Below are 8,479 nucleotides of genomic sequence, written 5' to 3' on the forward strand. Positions count from 1 at the left end.
CTGCGAGGAGCTCGCCCTGGCGGTCGGGAGAGCCCAAAGGCCGGCGGAAGGACCCCGGCCCGTCGCACGGGCTCTTGCTGTCGGCCGGAGGGTCGTTGCGTGGGGAGCCCGTGCGTTCTGGTGTTGATAACATTTTTTCACGCTCCTCGGGTGGAGAGACGAGGTCGTCGCACTCCCACAAGCCTGCCCTCCTCAGGTGCCCGTGGTCAGGTACCTGCCCTGCTCCTGGCGGTGCTGCTAAAGGGTCGATTTTGGAAAGGTCATCTTTGGCAGGGTCCCAAAGCACCAAGTGTGCGTTTGTGGAAGTGTCTGATATGGTATGCGCCTGATTTTGGCTGGGGCATTTTTCTGAGCATTTGAATAATTTTCATTATGTATGGCATTTCTAAGTAAGCGTGAACTGTAGATGCATTGTATGTAGTTGTATGCATATTTAAAAATATGTTTACATACTCGCACCTGGGTGAGAGAATATTTCCTTTTACTTTCTTTGCACTGTTAGCGTTGGAGCACTTCAATGCTAATGTACCTGACCACAGGACAAGCGCATTTTCTTTTATGTAGATGCAGTGTCAGGATGCACAGAACATTTCCATGTTAGGCGTGTGCCTTAGCCTGCAGCACCCTTACACACAGTGGTGTCTGTGGGCGTGAAGCTATCTGAACCGTGGAATCACAGAATGGTTTGTGTTGGAAGGGATCTTAAAGCCCACTCAGTTCCAACCCCTGCCGTGGGCAGGAACACCACCACCAGATCAGGCTGCCCAGGGCCCCATCCAACCTAGCTTAGAGCACCTCCAGGGATAGGGCATCCTCAACTTCTTGACTTCTTTAGGAAATACTGTCCTTGCAGATGATATCTGAAATACTTTAAACTCCGTGAAAGTCCTTTTGTATACCCTACAAAGGCTAGCGAGGCCCTTCAGAGGGATCTAGATATCTGGATCGCTGGGCTGAGGTGAATGGGATGAGATTCAACAAGGCCAAGTGCCTGGTCCTGCACTTTGGCCACAATAACCCCTTGCAGTGCTATATGCTTGGGCCTGAGAAGCTGGATGACTGTGAAGAGGAAAGGGACCTGGGGGTGTTGGTTGATGCTCGGCTGAACATGAGCCGACAGTGTGCCCTGGTAGCCATGAGGGCCAATACATCCTGGCCTGTATTCGAAATAGTGTGGCCAGCAGGAGCAGGGAGGTAATCATCCCCTTGTACTCAGCACTGGTGAGGCCACACCTCAAGTATTGTGTTCAGCTTAGGGCCCCTCATTACAAGAAAGACACTGAGGCCCTGGAACATGTCCAGAGAAGGGCAATGAAACTGGTGATAGGTCTGGAGCACAAGTCTTAATGAGGAGCGGCTGAGGGAGCTGGGATTGTTTAGTCTGGAGAAGAGGAGGCTCAGGGGAGACCTCATTGCTTTGTAGCTTCCTGAAGGGAGGTTATGATGAGGAGGGGTTTGGCCTCTTCTCCCAGGCAATGAACAGGACCCGAGCAAATGGCCACAAGCTGCACCAGAGGAGGTTTAGATTAGACATGAGGAAGAACTTTTTCTCTCAGAGAGTGGTCAGGCGCTGGAATGGCCTGCTCAGGGATGTGGTGGATTCGCCATCCCTGGCAGTGTTCAAGAGGCATCTGGATGAGAAACTACGAGATCTGGTTTAGTGGTAGCAATGGTAGTGGGAGGATAATTGGACTAGATGATCTTGTAGGTCCTTTCCAACCTTGTGATTCTATGATTCTATGATTCTTTTAGCCATCCCATTCACAGCACTTGATTTTTCAAAAAGCCAAGCCCTCCATCAGTCAGTCAGTTACTGCCTGTGGGAAGGCTTTGGGCTCACAGCCCGGCCCCGGCCCACAGCGGGGCTCTGTGGGGCTCCGCCGGTACCGATGGCACGGGCAGGGAATGCACAGTTCCAGTAATTCTTAATTGCTGTTGCAAAAGCCAAAGTAAATTTGAGAGCAGCCCAGAGGCTGCTCCTACTTTATGCAGAAGGACATTCAGAGAAAATAGCTATTATAAAGTTTGTGTAAGCAAAAGAAAAAAAGAATTCTATAATAACTGCTGGCTTCTTTGGACACATTTCCAACTGAGCAATTATTCAATTATTTATTCTGCATGAATGCATTCCACTCTACCTTTAATCTACCGACTCTATTCTTGAGACTGCTTTTTCATTTAGGAACCTAATTTAAGTGGTTTAGAGCTTTTGAAAAGGGACACTTGAGGGATGACATTGCTCATGTTTCTTTTCAGTTCAGAAGGGAAATGTGTGTGGGCACGCATGTGTGTGGCTTCATGTGCCGGAGCTGACGGCAATCCGCACAGCCGTTTCTGAGGACAAAACAGACACTCGGATTCATCTGCCATAATAACAGGCTGTTGGCACTGTACAGCTAAAACTCTTGTTCCAGCTATGTCACACATCCTTGCCTCTTCTGAATACTTTCTTTGCTTCTTCTTTTTTTGGGTTTCAAACATCTGCATGTAAGTATACTGTGCCACCGTTGTTTTAATTCGTGTTTCTCTCTTCCACTCTTCTGCAGTGTGACCTCCCGTTCCTCTGGCCTGCAGCACCTGTTCCAGCTTTTCCTCTTTGTTTTACTGTTGTCTTCTGCACTCTGAGATTTGTGCTTGTGCTTTGTGCCACTGTGGTGAGAAAAGGACCAGCTTCTCTCTAGTCCGAAAAGCCTATTCTGCCCAAAGCTGCAGTAATGCCACTTTGGTTGTGTCACTGTGTTTACCTTGTTCAATCCCTTGTTAGTCACTCCGAGGTTGCATGCAAAGCCAACGCTGCACAAGGAGTATCTTCTTTAACCTGCACCAAGTTTGCAGCCATAGATCACGATGATAATGCTTCGTAGAATCACAGAATCTCCCAAACTGAAAGAGACCCACAAGGATCATAGAGTCCAACTCCTGGCTCCCCATAAGACCACCCAAAATTCAAACCCTATATTGGAGAGCATTGTCCAAACACTTCTTGAACTCCTACAGCTTGGGGCCACTGCCCTGAGGAGCATGTTCCAGGGCTCGACCACCTTCTGATGAAGAACCTTTTCCTGATATCCAACCTGAATTTTGTTTTATTATGAAGAAAAAAAGGTTGTATTAGTAGGAATGTGTTCTGAATACAAATAAATACAGTTACTGTTTTGAGGCAGTAACAGATCAGAGAAAAGTTTCGGTTTCTCTGCAGAAAAAGATGCCAATCCATTCCTTGGTTTCCTGTGTTACAGGAAACCCTGGAGGACAGAGTTGTGCATGCCAGAGGGGGAAGCACGGTTCCTACAAGATCCTGAACTCTGAATGTCTTTGAATGCTTAGCAGTTAAAGTATCAACATCGTTAATAGCATGCAGATTTTGAACTGATCATGGAGAGTGATGGAATCTTCACCACTTGGTCTCTTGCTACCACAGACTTATGCTAGCTCTCCTATCATTTCAAACCTCTGTCATTAGGAGCTAAAGCTGGAGTTTAAAGCACAGTTTTAAGGTTCCTAAATGACAGACATGCTTGAATACTTGAATACTTAAGTCCCTGTGATATCCAGAGAATGTAAGTATTAAATATCTGTTTAAGTGCCTTGCTGAATGTGGATGACTTCTACTTGTCGTAGTATTGCTTTTATTTATACATGGCACTTTTGTGCTTCTTTCAGCTGAAACTAGATGATGAATTCAGTGAGGATGGCTAAGTAGAGGCTCTTATACTTCGAAATTGTCTGTTCAAAAACCATAGTTTTCGGAACAGAGTTTTATGATCTGTAAAGTACACACTATTAACATGAGCTCTGGAAGCTAAGAAGTTAAACTGTTTAGCACAATCACTCTACGTACTGCAATCACAAACAAACAAACAAAATTTGTAAAACCTTTTTCAAAATCCATCTAATGCAATTCCTAGTGTTTTTGAAGATTACTTTCTGAAATACTATCGCTAAACACTATTTAGCAATCATATATAGGAATTTTTGTCTCATTTTTAATCTGTGCAGGTTACGAATATGCACATATCCAAACATACACCACTTTCAGTAACTTGTTTTACGGAGATAGACAACTGTAGGGTCTGAGGGACTTCAGGGTCATCTCCTCCACATTATGCCCTTTTGCAGGATTAAGCACACTTAGCTTTCAAAACCTTTCAGAAATCCATGGACCTCTCAATTCTCTTTTCCAGGGGGGATGCGGCCCCCTCTGCCACCTTTTGCAGTTCCCTATTCGTCCCCATAGGACTGTGGGCAGGCTGGGGAAACCACGCACCCACGCTGTTTCTTTGTGTCCTATGTGTCTGTCCTCTGTTTCTAAAATCATCCACTGATGGAAACCACACAACCTCCCACAATAGCTCCACAGTGTCATCTCTTTACTATCATTATTGTTTTCCATTTTCCCAGCAGTTGAACACCTGAGAACTTTCCTTGCTGCAAAGTAGCTCCCTTTCTTCTCTCTGAGCCTAGAGAACAAGAGCATCATCTCATAATAATCCTATTTGGAGGCTTTTTTTCTCTCCAACCTTATACTTTTTCCTTACTGATTTCTCTTACCACGTCAAAACAGCAATCAGGGCTACACAGTGCATCTTCTTTTCTTGGAAATTATTATGAAGCATTGGAAAGAAACAGTATGATCTGACTGAAAGAAAAATCTTCTGCAACTTGTTTGCCATAGATTATTTCTAAAACTGTCACTTTGGGAATTTCTATAAATAAAATCACTATCACTCTTCTGAGAAGTGAACGTTTTCTACCATTTTTTAAACAATGAAAAAATACAGATCTGTTTTTCATCTAAATTCTTTATATATTTGGAATCACTCATAGAAAAAAGTCCAAAGAAATGTGGTTAGCTTTGACGAAAAGAAGCCTCCCAGTGGGATATTTAACAGAATACCTAGAAAACAGCGTTGAAAGACTTATAATATTTGGATCCCATTTTTTAGCCTCTTGTTCTGTGACCTCTGATCTCCAGAGGACCTTACTTCACTTTGACTCATTATCCTCTGCGGTGATAACACTTTGGGCACAGGGGAGAAAGAAGGACTAATTGACCTTCCGCTTGAGCAAGGCTTTTGCGTGACCTTTTATATATTAATGATGGATGTCTGACTTGCAGTTTTTTTGGTATTCCAACACTGCACAAATTTTGGCTTTCCTACCCTGCCTTTTCCTCCCGCTTTATGAAAATGCCTGTGTGCAGGCACGTGTGTGTGCAGGCAGCAGCCTTCTTCCAAGTATTCCCAGGCTGCCCGGCAGTGCCTGGGGGCAGCGCGTGGGGTGAGGCAATGATTCAGCTGGTGAAAGGAGATGGTAGTTCATGTCCTACCCCAAATAGCTTTTCTTTCTTTTGTCCTCTCCCCGGGTCCTCCAACTCCAGGCCGCTTTTCTCTGCAGATCTCCCCAGGAAGAAGAGGACAAAAGTCCCCCTGTAGTTGGAGGGAGGGGATGCAAACAGGTCTCTAGTGCCGGATGGAGCCCGATGGCTGCAATCACTGACAGCTTCAGATGGGCAATTAGTTAGTTTTTTAATATAAGGAAGACAATGGCTGTTTTAAACTTAGAAGGGAAGAGTAAAACAGGTCACTAGAAATGATATTGTAGTAGTTCATTTAAATGTAATAAATGGATAAGGTATAGAATGAATACTGACTTCAGGAGAAACTACTCATTTCTCAAAGAGCGAAAAAACAGTGACAATTCTGCAAATATTATCTTACTTAATAGAAAAATAGGCGCTTTGCTTTCAGCATTTAGGGACTGCTTCTGAAACTGCTGAGTGCTCATGCTTCCCATTAACTGTTGTGGGAGCTGAGAGCAGCTGGCATCCCGAGGAATCAGGCTCTTCGGTGGTTTTAATTTAGTCTGACAATAACGTTGAATAAAAATATTCTTGGGGATAGCCCACAATTATATAGTATGAGCTCATTCCTTCATTATAAAATGTGAGGTGAAACCATTCATAACTGCCGGCCAATATTACAACAGGCAATTCCAGTTTTTCTTTGCATGGGAAAAGCACTAGTAAGCTTTAATGAGTTTCAAAAATAGCTGCCGCATCAGAAAATTGTAATTGTGCTTGTTTTTCTAATGTGAATACCTGTTCAGCAGACATCGCTTGAACAATGGAATCCAAATAGACCAGGGTATGTAAAATAGCTACTTCTATTTGTCAGCTGCACACCCATTGTTTTCAGTCAGAGCCTGCAGAGCAGCTTCAGCTGTACATTCCTAGGAAGTGAATAATATCAGTTGAGATTATGCTACAGTACCACATCTATTACAAGCACATTATAAAGATTGAATATAGCCTAATTAGGAAATGCTGAAGTCTGCTGGGTGTGGGCTGGTAAAGAGTCATTTTATACGACCTGAAAATGAGAGTTTGCAGAGGATAAAACAAAAGGTAACACTGCAGATTTCAGCCCCTGAATCCAGATATCACATAGGCATCTCACATTCCTCATACTGTTACCACTAAGCTAAACAATCACTCTCCGAGTTTCACTTCCATGCAACTCTTTTGTAAACACTTTGTGAATCCAGCAGCAGGACAAGCCAAATTTGGTCACAGTCTTATTTTTAATCCAGATGAGAATTAGAACTACCTTCTGGCTTTCAGTGCTGGAAGGATGAGGCTGGGGAAGGAGTCAGCCAGAGGTTCTCCCAAGAAGCAGTAGCTTTGTGTGCCCTCAAAGAAGGTTGTGCTTCCTTGGCACTGCCTATGGAAGAGCCCCTGGCCCTCACCATAAACCCAACTGGCTTGCAAAAGTAAGAGCAGACCAGTTGTCTCCTTTGGGTTCTTGCACGCTCTCTCTGGTATTAATTCAACAGCAAAAGATAGCAAATACCTTAAGACCATAGTGTTCTACCTTGATGATGGAACAGTTCTATCTGTAATGTAGGTTCAGTTTGCTCTCAATTTTGGATTTGGATAGGATGTATCTAAGGGAATGGAAGGTATTATTTCCTCACAGATTTCTGAAGGGCCTTACTTTTCCTTTACTGGACAAGTGAAAGGGCAAGCTTTTCCAATAACACCATAGGACTTGCCTCTTCTAATAGGTCTGACATCCCTTCAGATCTGCAGGACAAAACTGTATCACTGCTTGCAGCCTTACCACAGCATCACTGGTCAACATTATAGGATTTCACAGCCATAAAAGCCTCTATCAGCTGCCTCTGTCTGCATGTTGTTGTTAGCTGGGCATGCTGCTGGCTAATAAGAAGTCACTGACAAAATGCCTTCAAATATTTCTCTTGTCTTGCATTTGCCACCTGGTTCCAAACTGTTGCAGTAATGCCAACAGCTGGAACAGATCAGTGCTCCAAGCTGGATTCATGCCCTACCACTGCTGGAATAGGGCTGCAGAGAGAAAACTTCAGCATGCCAAGCTGAAAGCAGTTTACTATGTTTATGGGACAAAGTCACATCTGTGCAGGTACTCACAAAGGACAGACCAGTTTTCCCACAGCACACCACAGAATGGTGCAATTGACTATGCCGTTAACACCAGTAAATATCACCTCAGACATCACGGTATGCCACATTACTGAATACAGTAGCAGGATAGATACACCGGAGATTATCTGTGCCATTTGTGTGCTTAGACCTAAGCTAAAAACCAGTAATTACCTGTTTTCTTTGCCACAAGGATCTTTTTGAGACCACATGCCCACTGGAAACAAAGGTGTGATTCATCTCATTCTGTTGGTCTTCACACTGTGCCTTGTTTAAATACTATGGAATTGATTTGCAGCTGATTTTACTATATGCCAGAAGTAAGGGTTAAGATCAGTGGCATAATGCTGGTGTGAAATCCCAATTAGGCATCGCACTTAAAGACTACATAGACACTATACTTGATAGAAGAATATATTTAATTTGGGCACTTCCCACTCTTACTGTTACTATATCCACACAGCTCCTACCCTGTGCCCTGAAGACCAGGATCATATCTGCCACTGCTATACATTCCCCCAACATTAGAGAGTTGTCCCTTCTTACAGATGTGATTAGCTATGCCTACACTCTGCATTAATATGAACATTTAAAATGCAAAATTTGTAAAATCCCACAGCCCCACAAATATTCCCTAATTCACAGCTCAGGCAAGTAAGAAACCAAGCTTGAAGACACCAACCTCCCCAACATTTTAAAGGTCTGCTTTTTATTGTTGGTTTTTGTATTGTTTTGTTTTGTTTAGCTTGAACACTATCTCCAGATCAGTTAAGATCTTAACTAAGAAGCTAGTTACTACCCTGTTTTTAAGCCATAGTTTTTAACATGTGGCCCATGGGCCTCTGGGTGCCACTTCTAAGGGGTTTGTAAGTAAGAAAAGCACGTGCATTATCAGTAGGTTTGCATTTGCACAGGAAAATTTTTAGAAGCCTGGAGAATGAGAAATACTGAAATATATAATCCAGAGAATGCAAACTTACACCTTTTTGCTACACATGGAAAAGATTTAGCTGCTTA

This window comes from Meleagris gallopavo, chromosome 2 (assembly GCF_000146605.3).
Source record: "Meleagris gallopavo isolate NT-WF06-2002-E0010 breed Aviagen turkey brand Nicholas breeding stock chromosome 2, Turkey_5.1, whole genome shotgun sequence".
NCBI lineage: Eukaryota > Metazoa > Chordata > Aves > Galliformes > Phasianidae > Meleagris > Meleagris gallopavo.